This window comes from Protopterus annectens, chromosome 4.part0 (genome assembly GCF_019279795.1).
Source record: "Protopterus annectens isolate FY-2018-M chromosome 4.part0, PAN1.0, whole genome shotgun sequence".
NCBI lineage: Eukaryota > Metazoa > Chordata > Ceratodontiformes > Protopteridae > Protopterus > Protopterus annectens.
In genome coordinates this window covers 706,442,566-706,458,782 of record NC_056733.1, presented here as the reverse complement: position 1 = coordinate 706,458,782, position 16,217 = coordinate 706,442,566, and the positions used below count along the sequence as shown (strand labels likewise).

General features: G+C 45.1%; 1 protein-coding gene across 1 annotated transcript in view; it reads left to right on the top strand.

Moving 5' to 3' along the window:
* Positions 1–16,217, top strand: part of SMARCB1 (SWI/SNF related, matrix associated, actin dependent regulator of chromatin, subfamily b, member 1) — a 275,898-nt gene that overhangs the window by 181,451 nt on the left and 78,230 nt on the right. The gene's annotated exons all lie outside the window — the stretch shown is intronic.

Below are 16,217 nucleotides of genomic sequence, written 5' to 3'. Positions count from 1 at the left end.
CATTTAACACTTAAAATGTCCTTTGCTAATACTCCCAAGGTTAGAGACAGTGTTCAAAAGCAAGCAACAGGGAAAAACCTTATCTGCTGTTAGGATACAGTTTTCTATTCCTTCACCACCCCCCACCTTCTCAAGAAACCAAAAGGATGGGAAGTAGTGCTTCTGGCTATAGACATCCCCCAAGGCAGGAAGAGGAACACTCATAGGGGACCTCACCTTGCAGCAGAGGTGAACCACGTAATCAAGACTTTCACGGTCCTTTCTCATCCTGACTGTTGTACTCTGAAGGATGCTGCTTCCCTCTACACTCCATGGCCTAGACTTCCGTCACCTGAAAAGTATGGGAGCAGAGCATCATAACCAGAAGTTATTCTCTTTCTTTTCCAACTCCAGTACTCAAACTTCTGTTGTGCTGCCTTCTCAACAGAAGGCTGCAGCTGTAAAAATTAAAAAAGCCGCTATACAAGCAAGTCATCCAGGAGGTTCCACTAGGCCATCACTGATCCAGAGTTTGCTCAAGGTTCTACTTAGTGCCAAAGAAGAATGGGGACCTCTGGACCTGAAGTAGACGAAATTCTGGATGGTCATGATACAGTCCAGGGGAAAGATGACTGGATGCACTTGACAGACCTCCACGACCCATACTACAGTGTAAAGATGAACAGATGCTCCAGGAGATTTTTCCACTTGCGGCTAAGAGCCAGTTACTTCCAGTTCACAGCATTGCCATTTGGTCTTGCCACAGCTTTCCAGGTGATCACAAAGTGCATAATAGATGTGGCAGCTGATCTCAAACTGCAGGGGTTCAGAGTGTTCCCATATCTGGATGATTGGCTCATAACTGCCCCTACCAGGAATCTCCCAAGTAATGACCTTTTTCTCACAGCTAGGAATAACTGTCAGTATGGCCAAGTCCAATCTTCAACCAGTCATGATAGCATTCATCGGAGCCAGTCTGGATATCAAGTTATGCAGTCCTGTGGTCAGTGAGATGTTAATGTGTGAATTTTCTGGTGTCCCTCACAAAAATTTGCAGAATTCATTTGGTGGTGGCCTGACTTTCCAAAAGTATTTCAAGCTAGCCTTTTGATGTTCTTCGTCTTCCCTTGCTGCAGTCCTGACAATTGGGTATAGTCCGCGTCCCAGTCGGCCCGAATACCAGAGTATAAGGCGCATGATTTTGCCGCATGGTCCGATGCAGAAGCAATTTCAGGTTGGCGTTGAACATTTTGGTTTTTTCTTGCCTCAGTATTTAACCGGATGTTAGAAATTGACAGTGTCATGGGGAACTCCAGACATAGATCTGTTCGCTTCTCCACTAAACCACCAGCTGCCAAAGTATTGCACAAGGGGTTTCATCACACAGCTTGGAAAGTGGATGCTCTGTCTTTCAGTTGGAAAAACCTTCATGTCTATGCCTTTCCACCTCTACCTCTTCTTCCAAAGGTATTACTAAAGGTCAGACAGGACAGGCCAAGGATGATTTTGATAGCTCCAGATTGGCCTCGGCAACACTGGTACCCACTTCTAAGGAGTCTTGTAAAGAAGCCTCCATGGCCTTTACCTCTGATTCCTCATCTGTTATCTCAGAAGGACGGTCATCTGCTCAATGTCAAGCTTCCATCTCTTCATCTCACAGCTTGGCATATTCTGTGTTGAAGCATGGTAGGTCTCAGCTTCCTCAACAAGTTTTAAATGTGATTATGGAAGCTAGAAGGCCTAGTACTAGGAGAGTGTAGAAAAAATGGAAGATTTTTTATTTTGGAGTACAGCAAAGAATTTGGAGATTTCAGAGCCTAATTTGAGTGTGGCTCTTCAATATCTTACTGAATTATTGGACAAAGGTTTGTCTTTCTCTTCCATAAAGATTCATGCTGCAGCAATTTCAGCTCACTATGATTGTGACCCACCTTTGTTTCGCATCCTTTGTTCAAGCAGTTTCTTAGAGGGGCAAAGAATATAAGACCCCCTCCTACTCCTGCTTGGGATCTCAATTTTGTGTTGGAAAAACTTACTCACAACCTTTTGAGCCTGCAGCTACTGCTGAATTGAAATATTTGTCATGGAAGACTGCTTTTCTGTTGGCTATTACTTCTGCAAGAAGGGTGTCTGAGTTGCAGGCCCTATGGCAGTAGAGCCCTTTTTGATTTTCCATAAGGACAGGGTATCATTACGTACTAATCCTTCCTTTATGCCTAAGGTGGTTTCTAGTGTGGCTTTAAACCAAACTATTCATTTGCCCACGTTTTTTGCAGATCCTCAAAATAAAGTGGAAAAGATTTTGCACACTTTAGATGCACACACGTTATTATTTGAGCAGGACTAAAGATTTTAGGCAGTCTCAGCAGTTACTTGTTTCTTTTGCTTTAAGTTCACAGGGCAAGCCTGTGTCAAAACAAACTATTTCTAGGTGGATTGGCTTTTGCATTGCATTTTGTTATTCCCATCATGGCAAAGAGGTTCCAGCTGGGATTAGGCCTCATTCCACTAGGGCTACTGCCACTTCAACAGCATTTCTAAGGGGGGTGGCAACTAAGGATATTCTGGAGGCAGCTACTTGGAGTTCAGTGCATACTTTCTCTAGGCATTATCACCTGCCTATACTCTAAGACTAGAGCTGGTTTTGCCGCAGCTGTTTTACAAGGCATGTTGTCAGCTCCTGCTACTTTATAATTTGCCAGCCTCCCTTACCTCTGCTTTGGGATTCTACCCAATTGTCAGGACTGCAGCAAGGGAAGACTAAGAACATAGTACAGTTTTGTACCTACCATAAATGTAGATGTTCGAGGATTCTCCTCCTTCCCTCTGTGTTTCAGGGTGGTTGTGTAGGTGAGTTTACATGCTTATATTTTTGTATATATTACTGTATATATTGTACATGTTTTTGGTGCAGGTTGTTTTGGGACTTGTCTTTTGGGTCTTCTGACATCTGGGGCAAGAAAAGACTGAGGAAATGACGTCGGGCATGGGCATTAGTACCCTGACGCTGGTCAGTCTAAGCGCCATGACCGGCCAGCCTTATACTCTGGTATTCGGGCCGACTGGGACGCGGACTATACCCAATTGTCAGGACTGCAGCAAGGGAATCCTCGAACATCTACATTTATGGTAGGTACAAAACTGTACTTTCTCCTTTCTCTGCAGGCCACACTGACCACAGACTCTTCTCAGCTGGGGTCTAGGGGGCAGTTTTTGAGACTGCCCACATCACATGGTTCCCTTCAGAGGCCAGTTTTCACATCAGTATACTTGAGATAAGGACAGGTCTCCTAGCTTTGCAGGCCTTTCAGAAGTCCCTCACCAGGGGTGCTCTCCTCATCTAGATAAGTGTCTGAGGTCTGTTTAATCAACAGACAAGAGGGATCATCCAGATAGACAAGTGTCTGAGGTCTGTTTAATCAACAAATGAGAGGGAGCACATTCTTGCTCATTGTGTCAAGAGGCCCTGAGGGTTTGGCAGTCTGAAATGTCTTGTTACTGCTTTCTGATAGCAAAGCACATACTGAGAAGGTCCCGTGTTCTAGCAGACAGTTGAGCACGTCTGTCCCTCTTCCTCAAGAGTGGTCCCTCAGTCCAGTAGTTGTGGATCAGATTTTCAGCCGCTGGGGCAGATTGTGCTGAGACTTGTTTGCTTCCCCCCAACACCAGATGCAGCAGGTACCTTGTCCAAATCCCTCAAGGTTGCAGGGGTAATCCAGAAAACTTGAGCCAGGTATGATATCCCACCTGTGACCCAGAGGGTGTATGGACTAAGACTAAACGGACTACAAAGGATTAGTCCAGGTAAAATCACTTTGGCTAGCAGATCTAAGAGGGTCTATATTATGTTATCGCATGCTGACAACAGCGAACGATAAATCAAACCCATGTAAGCGAAAGTTTGTTGAAACCTCAGAACAGCGATTTTTTTCCAAGACACTTCGGTTCGATGAAGACGCATTCGACAAACTGTCTGTGACATCGTAATAGGGAACCGATCTAACAGGTTTTCTCTGATACCCTCACTGTGGGAGGAATAAAGACTCCTTGTTGAAGTTTCAAGTAGCTTAATCAGTTAAGTAGTAGATGGACAGGTGTTTTTATTTGTGAGGAATGCTCTTTATCCACACTTGGAGTGCCCTCCCAGCACTCCTCTCATCCCCAAGTTTCTGCAGAAAGCAGTGTAGAGCAAGGCTATAGTGATCCTAATTGCTCACTTCTGGCCTCAGCAGGTGTAGTTTTCTTTCCTCTGGTTCATCTGAGTCCTTCTCCGTGGGTGCTGGACTCTGCTTGCAGATCTTGTCACCCCTCCGGAAGTCTCACATAGGCATAGATGCCCTCCATTTGACTGCATGGTTTCTCCATTTCTGACTATGGTTAGACACTGTAGCTTTCATCCCAAGTTGTACACATTCTGACTTCATCACAATAGCCTTTGACCAGGGAGATAAAAGCAAATTGAAAGTATTTTCAATTTGGGCTTCCAGTAGGAATATAGATCCATTTTCAGGTCCTGTCCTGGCTATCTCAGACTTTTTTGGCTTTTTTTTTTATAGTGGTTCTAGTTGCTCTTCTACCAAAGTCCAGTGGGCAGTGATCTCTAGTTTTCATAATGGGGAACACCAATCTCCCATTGCTTTTTTGAAATTGTTTGTCTTTTTAAGGGGCACCTTCCTGCTTCACCATGCCTTTACAGATCCTCTTTCTCCTTGGGATATTGCTGATGTCCTTCAAGGATGCATCTGCAGTCCTTACAAATGGGTTGTCCTGTCGTCAGGCAGCCCTTCGGTCGGCTGGATTCCAAAGTCTGGGTCTGGCCTCGGCTGGTGTCGCACTTCACCCGACGTCATCTCTGCTGGTCTTCGGGTATAAAGGCATCAGCCGACGCCATTTTCCTCAGTCTTTCTTGCCGCGTGGCGCCCGAAGCAGAAGCTGTTCGCAAGTGCCGGTCGGTCAGATCCAGAGATTACTACTACCGAATACTACTTCGAAGACTTCTAAAAAGCTAAGTACCCCGTTGGGGACTCTTTCTTGCCTCAGCCGATGTCAGAAAAAGTGTATAACTGTTTAACTTGTGGGAAACAAATACCTCATAAAGATTTCCACTCTTACTGCTTACCTTGTTTAGGCCCAGACCACGACGTAGCAGCCTGTTTAGCCTGTGCTTCCTTCAACCGACGAACGCTTAGGCGTCGGTCGGAGTTTGCTGAACAGTTTTTCGGCTCAGAATGTTCTTCGTCTTCCCTTGCTGCAGTCCTGACAATTGGGGTATAGTCCGCGTCCCAGTCGGCCCGAATACCAGAGTATAAGGCTGACGTCGGTCATGGCGCCTTAGACTGACGTCAGTCAGGGTACTAATGCGCATGACCGGCGTCATTTCCTCAGTCTTTTGCCGCATGGTCCGATGCAGAAGCAATTTTGCGAGTGCAGGTTGGCGTTCTGAGATTTTCGAAACCGGAGTTTCAGACCGAATACAGAGTTGGCTAAGTAACCCGTTGGGAACATTTTGGTTTTTCTTGCCTCAGTATTTAACGGATGTCAGAAAAGTGAATAACTGTATTTCTTGTGGGAAGCAGATACCGCATAGGGATTATCATACATTGTGTATACCTTGTTTAGGGCCTGAGCACGGCGTTGTTGGTTGCCGCTCTTGTGCTAGATTTAACAAGCGCACTATTAAGAGGAGGCTTGATTGTGCTAGGTTAGTGTTTGGGAAGCGTTGCAATTATACTATGCCGTCGGGTGCTCCGGCCTGCTTCATCTAAGAAGCGCAAGGACAAAACAGTGAAGTCTAGGGGTGAGGAACCGGCAGCGGACGTCGGTCCTTTAGAAGGCTCAATGAAGCCAGAGGTTTTGCCAGCAGTCTCTATGGAGTCTCAGTCAGATACTTTACTGATACAGGATGTGCCCTCTCAGGAGGTAGGCCAGGCTCAGGCGGCTTCTCAGCTAACTCTTCTTCCCTATCTTACCAACGTAGTTAGTCCCTCTCCTTCTGTTGCCAAAGCTTCTTTAGAGGAAGGCCAAGTTCAGCTTCTGTAGGGGCTTCTCCTAGCATTTCGGGCTCTGTGCCTAAGAAACATATGCTTAAAATGGCAGAAGATTTGATTACTCTGATTAGAGGTTCTATGCCCCCACCTGATAAGAGGCCTAGGGTGGAACAGGAGTTTGATAGTTTTGAACAATGTTCACAGGCTTCAGAGTCTTCTGTGGAAGACTTGCCAGAGTTTCCTACTTATTCTGATTCTGATGTGGATGATTCCACTCCTTCAGCTTCTCCTCCTGAGGATTTTTCATTTTCAGAGACTCTTCACTCCATGAGGGAGCACTTTAAATGGGAAGGCCAAGATTACTCTGACTCCAGAAAAAGGCTTAGGGAATTCTTGTTTTGCCCCAGCATAGGCCCTTAGCTATTCCTCCTGTGTTGAATGTGGTGGAGGATGTTTTGCAGAGGCTTCTCTGAACCCTGATTCCTTGCCTCCTGCTCCTGTTAAGCCTGATAGGTATTATAGGGTGCCGAAGCTCATAAGTATTTGTTTAAGAGTCCCAGGGCGGACCCAGAAACTGTTTCTCAGGGGCCTAAAGGTGTTAAAGCTTCTGTGGTTAAAATCCTGTACCCTCTGATAAAGAGGCAAGGGCTTTGGATAGGTGGGGTAAGAAAGTATATACTTCTTCCACTCTAGCCATGAGGCGTTGAATTGTCAATTTCATATGCTGAAATATCAGAATTATCTCCTTTCACAATTGAAATCTAAGGTGGATGCTTTGGCGGAAGGTATTGAGTGTAAAGAATTGCTGGATTTGGTTCATGTGTCTGAACAAGTGGGTAAGCATTCTTTGCAGTGTGGTTTTGATGCTGTTCAGGCCTCCTCGAGGGTGGCTGCTACTAGTTCTGTTCTTCGCAGACATGCATGGTTGAAGGATCAGAATTTAGCTGAGCATGTTAAGACCAGGATTTTGGATGCTCCTTTACAGTCTGATGTGTTGTTTGGACCGCCTGTGGAAGCAGTTTTAAAGAAAATGGAGGACAAAGCTAAGTCTATGCAGACTGTTAAAGTTTTTGCAGGTGCAGCCTCCAAGTTTAGTAGAAATTGGCCTGCTAAGGGGTGGACATATCCTGCTTATGGTTCCCAGTCTAGGGTTAGGTCTAGGCGTGGTAGGGGCAGGGCTCAAGGTTCGTTTAGGCCTAGATCAGACAGTTCACCTGCTCAGACTTCTGGTGAGGGCAGGGGTCAGTCCTTTCGTAAGCAGAACCAATGACCTGCCTTTTCAGCTGCCAGTGGACTCTCGTCTGGCAGCTCCTTTGGGAGGAAGATTGTCTCTTTTCAAAGAAAATTGGGATTTAATCACTCAAGACAGATGGGTGCTGGATATCATTCATCACGGTACAGATTTTATTTCCACACAATGCCCCTTTCAAAGGCATGCCAGATGTTCCTCCTCCACAAAGAAAAGAGGCTCACAAGCAAGTTTCTCAGTTACTCCAGATAGGGGCTATTCAGCCAGTCCCTGTGTCAGAAAGGGCATTTTATTCTCGCCTGTTCCTAGTACCAAAGAAGGGGAACACGTGGAGACCAATTTTGGATTTATCTATCCTCAACACTTATCTGGACATTCCCAAGTTCAAGATGTTGACGTTACAGCAACTGTTACCTCTGCTGGGCAAGGATCACTGGATGGTAACTTTGGATCTCAAGGAAGCTTACCTTCATGTGCCCATAAGGCTAAGTTGCAGAAAGTATCTGCGGTTTCGAACAACTGGAGATTTTCATTATCAGTTCTCTGCATTGCCCTTTGGCTTATCTACTGCGCCCAGAGTATTCACAAAGGTTCTGGCTCCAGTGATAGCTTACTTCAGGCTTCAAGGCATTCAAATTTATCCTTACTTGGGCGACTGCCTGATTCTGGCTCAAGAAAAGGAACACCTTCTACAGCATCTGGAATATGTCATAGCAGTGCTAAGATGCCTAGGGTATTCTGTGAGCGAAATAAAGTCCAGTCTAGTACCCTCTCAAGACATGTGCTTTCTGGGTGTGAGACTGAATACAGCAGCCCAGATGGCCTTTTTAACCCCGGACAAACAAAAGAGTCTGTCACTTTACTTCCATCAACTATCTCATCAGTCCGTGCTGACTGCAAGGACAGTCCTTCAAGCATTAGGGTTCATGGCATCTTGTATTCTGGTGCTTCCCAATGCCAAACTGCATATGAGGAAGCTGCAATGGTATCTCAAAAATGTATGGACACAGCACTGCCAAGATTTGGACACTGTCATTCAAATAATACCTTGCCTTCAAAAGGAATTCTTGTGGTGGGCTCAGGAATGTCACCTAAACAAGGGACTCTGTGACCCGGCCAGAGGCGAGTCAGATTTTAACGACAGATGCCTCGGACACTGCTTGGGGAGCTCATCTAAATGGAAAGTGGATACAAGACAAGTGGCCTGCCAGACTACAGCATCTACATATCAACATGAAGGAGATGTTAGCAGTCCAGTTTGCATTGATGGCGTTCAAGGAGTTACTTCTTCCAGGGCAGGTGTTGATTCTGACAGACAACACAACTGTCATGTGGTACATCAACAAGCAAGGGGGAACACATTCTTATCCTCTATGCAGGCAAGCAATGATTTTATGGGAGACTGCGTTAAGCCTGCAACTGACTCTTCAGGCAAGGTTTCTGCCAGGAGCACAGAACTCCCTAGCAGATGTATTAAGCAGACAAATCATGGATCCCCACAGTGGAAACTGGATCTTCATGTATTTCAGAAATTGACAGTGTCATGGGGAACTCCAGACATAGATCTGTTCGCTTCTCCACTAAACCACCAGCTGCCAAAGTATTGCACAAAGGGGTTTCATCACACAGCTTGGAAAGTGGATGCTCTGTCTTTCAGTTGGAAAAACCTTCATGTCTATGCCTTTCCACCTCTACCTCTTCTTCCAAAGGTATTACTAAAGGTCAGACAGGACAGGCCAAGGATGATTTTGATAGCTCCAGATTGGCCTCGGCAACACTGGTACCCACTTCTAAGGAGTCTTGTAAAGAAGCCTCCATGGCCTTTACCTCTGATTCCTCATCTGTTATCTCAGAAGGACGGTCATCTGCTCAATGTCAAGCTTCCATCTCTTCATCTCACAGCTTGGCATATTCTGTGTTGAAGCATGGTAGGTCTCAGCTTCCTCAACAAGTTTTAAATGTGATTATGGAAGCTAGAAGGCCTAGTACTAGGAGAGTGTACGCAGACAAATGGAAGAGATTTTTATTTTGGAGTACAGCAAAGAATTTGGAGATTTCAGAGCCTAATTTCAGTGTGGCTCTTCAATATCTTACTGAATTATTGGACAAAGGTTTGTCTTTCTCTTCCATAAAGATTCATGCTGCAGCAATTTCAGCTCACTATGATTGTGACCCACCTTTGTTTTCGCATCCTTTGTTCAAGCAGTTTCTTAGAGGGGCAAAGAATATAAGAAACCCACGTAGAGCTCCTACTCCTGCTTGGGATCTCAATTTTGTGTTGGAAAAACTTACTCTACAACCTTTTGAGCCTGCAGCTACTGCTGAATTGAAATATTTGTCATGGAAGACTGCTTTTCTGTTGGCTATTACTTCTGCAAGAAGGGTGTCTGAGTTGCAGGCCCTTATGGCAGTAGAGCCCTTTTGATTTTCCATAAGGACAGGGTATCATTACGTACTAATCCTTCCTTTATGCCTAAGGTGGTTTCTAGTGTGGCTTTAAACCAAACTATTCATTTGCCTACGTTTTTGCAGATCCTCAAAATAAAGGGGAAAAGATTTTGCACACTTTAGATGTACACAGGCAATTGCGTTATTATTTGAGCAGGACTAAAGATTTTAGGCAGTCTCAGCAGTTACTTGTTTCTTTTGCTTTAAGTTCACAGGGCAAGCCTGTGTCAAAACAAACTATTTCTAGGTGGATTGGCTTTTGCATTGCATTTTGTTATTCCCATCATGGCAAAGAGGTTCCAGCTGGGATTAGGCCTCATTCCACTAGGGCTACTGCCACTTCAACAGCATTTCTAAGGGGTGGCAACTAAGGATATTCTGGAGGCAGCTACTTGGAGTTCAGTGCATACTTTCTCTAGGCATTATCACCTGCCTATATACTCTAAGACTAGAGCTGGTTTTGCCACAGCTGTTTTACAAGGCATGTTGTCAGCTCCTGCTACTTTATAATTTGCCAGCCTCCCTTACCTCTGCTTTGGGATTCTACCCAATTGTCAGGACTGCAGCAAGGGAAGACGAAGAACATAGTACAGTTTTGTACCTACCATAAATGTAGATGTTCGAGGATTCCTTGCTGCAGTCCAACCTCCCTCCTTCCCTCTGTGTTTCAGGGTGGTTGTGTAGGTGAGTTTACATGCTTATATTTTTTGTATATATTACTGTATATATTGTACATGTTTTTTGGTGCAGGTTGTTTTTTGGGACTTGTCTTTTTGGGTCTTCTGACATCTGGGGCAAGAAAAGACTGAGGAAATGACGTCGGTCATGCGCATTAGTACCCTGACGTACTGACGTCAGTCTAAGGCGCCATGACCGACGTCAGCCTTATACTCTGGTATTCGGGCCGACTGGGACGCGGACTATACCCCAATTGTCAGGACTGCAGCAAGGGAATCCTCGAACATCTACATTTATGGTAGGTACAAAACTGTACTTTTTGCGTACATTATGCCGTCGGATCCTCTGACTTCTCAAATTGTTAAGAAACGCAAAGAAAAAGACCGACACTCGTGGTCCGTGGTTTTGGCCGAAACCACGGTTAAGCAAACCGCGAGTGTCTCGGTTTCGGCCGAAACCGAGCAAACGGGTCAATCTTCAGCCGAATCCATGACTACTACCGAGGCCCCTGCTACCCTCGTTGAATCGGCCTCTGAAGTTTTGCCTACTAATGTGGTTTCTCTAGAATTTTCGGACACCATCCCTTTGGATGTCTCTACCCCAGCACGTGGTGCTGCTAGGCCTCCTGCAGCCATGTCTATAAAGGCCTTTGCCAGGGCTAAAGCAGCCAAAACTGCTAAGTCTGTGCCTGTTAAGCCCCCTCTCTCAGGCCCAGTTCCAGTTCCCAAATGCTTACTCTGGCAGAGGATCTCATCTCTTTAATAAGGGGATCCCAATCTCACCCAGACAGGGCCTCTCAACCTCCAGAAAAGAGACCTAGAGCAGAGCCCCCTGAGCCAGTGTCCTCAGATGACTCTTCTGATGATTCAGACAATACAGACCATCCAGAGGCTCCTTTTTCTACTTATGAAGATTCCGATGCTGAGGAATCTATACCTTCTGCCTCTCCACCAGAGGAATTTTCCTTTGGGGAAACCTTACATGCCATGAGAGAGTAATTCCAATGGCAGGGACAAGATTTCTCAGATTCAAGAAAAAGGCTTAGGACCTTTCTACACTTACCGCAACATAGGCCCTTAGCTATACCTCCAGTTCTTCCTGTTGTGGATGATGCATTTAATGATGCTTGCACTGCTCCTGATACTTTACCTCCAGCCCCTGCCAAGCCCGATAGGTTTTACAGGGTACTGGACACTCATCACCACTTATACAAGGCTCCTCTTGCAGATCCTGAGACTATCTCCTAGGGGCCTAAGGCAGTAGCTTCGACCTCAGCGAAAAACCCTCTCCCTTCTGAAAGGGAATCCAGGTCCTTAGAGAGATGGGGTAAAAAAGTATACACCTCTGCTACTCTCTCAGCTAGAGCTTTGAACTGTCAGTTTCATATGATCTAATACCAAGAGTTTATGCTTGATCAGTTAACTAAGAAACTGTCCTCTGATTCCTTAGATAAGAAATATGTTTTAGAAATGGTGAATAACATTCAGCAGGTTAGTAACCATTCTTTAAAATGTGGCTATGATGCACTGGAGGCTTCATTTAGATCAGCCATGACTGGCACAGTTGTAAGAAGGCATGCATGGTTGAAAGAACAGGTCTTGCCGGATCATGTTAAAACAAAGCTATTAGATGCTCCTATGGATAAGGTCAGTCTATTTGGTCCTCCTGCCCAACAAGTAATGAAGAAAATGGAAGAGAAGGCAAAATCTGTACAAACAGTTAAAGATTTCTTACAGGTTCAGCCCCCAAGGTTTAGCAGGAACTGGCCTTTCAAAAATTGGTCCTTTCCAGACTCCTCTAAATCTCGGAGAGGCAGGAATAGACGTTCCAGAGGCAGAAATCAATCCAGAGGAGGTGCCTACAGAGGACGCCAGTGGCAAGGCAATAACCAACGAGGCACAGACACAACCACTGCCATTGCAACAGGACAATCACAGTGACTTGGCTCTGACACCGCCTACCAGGGAACAAATAGCAGCACCCTTAGGCGGAAAGTTAGCCTTATTTTCAAAAAATTGGCACTATATCACAAGAGACAAGTGGATTTTGCAAACTATAGACCAAGGCTACAGTTTCATTTCCACACCTTACCAGTAAAAAGAGGAATGCCAAACCTACCACCAAATCAAAAGACAGAAGCTCTAAAACAAATAGCTCAATTAACAAAGATGAGAGCTGTGGAAAGGGTACCACCTACAGAACAGGGCAAAGGATTTTACTCCAGACTCTTCCTAGTACCAAGAAAAGAGAAAAGTTGGAGACCTATTCTCGACCTGTCCGCTTTAAACACATTCATCATTGTTCCAAAATTCAAAATGCTGACCCTACAGCAACTTCTTCCCATGCTGGGCAAGGAGTGTTGGCTGGTAACTCTAGATCTCAAGGAGGCATACCTGCACGTCCCCATACGACAAAATTGCAGAAGATACCTCAGATTTCTTGCAGGATCAGAGCATTATCAATTCTCAGCATTGCCCTTTGGCTTATCTACTGCCCAGAGTGTTCACGAAATGCCTGGCATCAGTAATCGCTCATTGCAGGCTACAGGGAATCCAAATTTACCCATACCTGGACGACTGCCTGATACAAGCGGACAACAAAAGCAAGCTGACACAAGACTTACAAAGAGTCATTTGCTTACTACAAGCCCTGGGATACACAGTCAATTTAAAAAGTCAAGACTGATACCATCCCAAACAAGAACATTCTTGGGTGCAGAATTGGACACAGTAAAACAGATGGCATTCCTAACTGCAGAAAAACAAGAACAACTTCCTCTTTACTTCTTGGCATTAACAAAGCAGAACAAACTAACAGCAAGGAAAGTACTGCAGGCCTTGGGCTTCATGGCATCCTGCATAATCCTGGTCCCCCATGCCAGACTGCATATGAGAAAGCTACAGTGGTACCTAAAGAATTTATGGTCTCAACACAGGCACAGCTTAGAAACCGAAATACCACTAATCCCATGCCTGAAACAAGAGCTCCTATGGTGGGCTCAAGCATGCCAGTCAAACCCAGGTTTGTCCTTCCACAACATGCAAACAAGCCAAACCATCACAACGGATGCCTCAGACCTAGGTTGGGGGGCCCACATGCTGGACAAATGCATTCAAGGCTTATGGACTCCAGATCAGCTGCACCTGCATATAAATCAAAAAGAAATGCTGGCAGTAAAACTAGCAATCCAGAATTTCAGACCATTCCTCAAAGAAGGCCAATTGATGATAAGGACAGACAACACCACAGTCATGTGGTACATCAACAAACAGGGAGGCACTCATTCATACCCCCTATGTCGAATGGCGCTGGACCTATGGAATATGGCTCTGAGCTACAACATTCAGTTACAGGCAATATTTGTACCAGGAAAAGAAAACATCCTAGCAGACATGTTAAGCAGAACTACTTTGGATGCTCACGAATGGATGCTACACCCGGACATCTTCAAGGCCATCACAAAGAAATGGGGAATGCCACAAATAGACCTATTCGCATCCCCACTCAATCACCAGCTCAAGAAATTCTGCACAAGGACATACCACCCACTTGCTTGGAAGGTGGACTCTCTGTCCTTCAGTTGGAAAGGCCTGACGGCATATGCATTTCCACCTCTTCCTTTGATGCACAAGGTACTACTGAAAATCAAAGAGGAACGTCCAAGGATAATTCTGATAGCTCCAAATTGGCCAAGACAACATTGGTATCCATTGCTGAGGAGCATGTCTCGGGGGGAAACGTGGACACTACCCCTGATTCCTTTGATGTTAACTCAGAGCGACTACAACATCCTGCATCCAAACCTGAAAACTCTGCAACTGACTGCCTGGAACATTACATAAGAGCAACTAACCCAGATTTATCCCAAAGGGTTAAAGACATTATCCTTGAGGCCCGCAGACCTTCAACAAGAAGGAACTATGCAGGAAAATGGAAAAGGTTTGTCATTTGGAGTACTGAAAGAGGAAAGATGTGTCAAAGATAGATATTTCCAACATCCTGGAGTATTTGGCAGAGCTTCTCCATACAGGCCTGTCCTATTCCTCCATCAAGATACATGCATCAGCTATTTCTGCAGAATACAGCTTAGCTCCCCTGTCTTCTCACATCCTCCACTCAGGGAGTTTGTCAGAGGAATGCAAAATGTAAAACCTCCTAGGAAACCACCATTACCAGCATGGGACTTGAACTTTGTGCTAGAAAAATTGACACTCCCTCCATTCGAACCAGCAGCAACAGCAGATCTTCAACACCTATCCTGGAAAACTGCTTTCCTACTGGCAATTACTTCAGCAAGAAGGGTTTCGGAACTACAGGCCTTAATGGCAGTACAACCCTTCCTAATCTTCCATCAAGATAGAGTGTCCATGAGAACTAATCCTACACTTATGCCTAAGGTGGTATCCAGAGTATCTCTAAACCAGGCAATCCACCTACCTACCTTCTTCCCCAATCCACAGAACAGGGGGGAAAGACTGCTGCATACCTTGGATGTACATAGACAGTTGCGCTACTACCTGGACAGAACCAAGGGCAATAGAAAAACTGACCAGCTCCTAGTAGCTTATGCAACAGGAAGGGAAGGAAAAGCAATTTCCAAACGGACAATCTCCAAGTGGATAAGAAATTGCATAAGATTCTGTTACTCCTACCATGGAAAGCAAATTCCACAGAACATAAGGCCTCATTCTACAAGGGCTACAGCCACTACCACAGCTTTCTTACGAGGAGTGGCTACCAAGGACATTATTGAGGCTGCTACTTGGACCTCCGTGCATACATTTGCCAAGCATTATAACTTACCTCTATACTTTAGATCCCGAGCAGGGTTTGCCACTGCTGTTTTGCAAGCGATCCTAACTACACCATAATTCTTCTTCCTCCTCCCCTAGTTTGGCTATGGTATTCTACCCATTTGTAAGGACTGCAGATGCATCCTTGAAGGACATAGTACAGTTTTGTACCTACCATAAATGTAGATGTCCGAACAGGATAGCATCTGCAGTCAGGATTACCCACCCTCCTTCCCCTCTGTGGTACTCCTAGGGTATTTACCCACCTAATAGCTAGCTGGGGGGGGATCTCTTATGGTGTATTTGTTTGTATATATGTACATACATGCTTATTTTTGTGTTTGCCTTCTACTTTTTGGAAACATTGGCATTTACCCAAAAATTTAGCTTTCCAAGAGGGCAACTGGCATCTGGGGCAAGAAACACTGAGGAAAATGGCGTCGGCTGATGCCTTTATACCCGAAGACCAGCAGAGATGACATCGGGTGAAGTGCGACACCAGCCGAGGCCAGACCCAGACTTTGGAATCCGGCCGACCGAAGGGCTGCCTGACGACAGGACAACCCATTTGTAAGGACTGCAGATGCTATCCTGTTCGGACATATACATTTATGGTAGGTACAAAACTGTACTTTCTGCTGGCTTTGACAGGCTCTCCTATTGAACCAGCAGCCGCAGATGATTTAAAATATCTATCATGGAAAACTGTTTTTGGTGGCAGTTACTTCTGCATGAAGAGTGTCAGAATTTCAAGCCCTTTCATGTAAAGCCTGTTATCTGGTTTTCCACAATAATAGAATGACGTTGAGAACAAACTTATCCGTTCCCCATAAGGTGACTTCTGAATCATCACTCAGCCAGTCTGTCAACCTTCCTGTATTCTTTCCCAGTTGTGCCAGTTAAAGTATGTACAAGCATCAACTTAGGTTTTACTTGCATTTTACTGAGAGTGTCAGACTGACAGGTGCAAGATTCTGGAAAGAAAAAGATGGCATATGAAATACTTTGTTGTAAACATTGCACATCATTTTTCAATCCGTTCTTCAGAATGAAATGAAAAATTAAAATCCTTGAAATAATCTA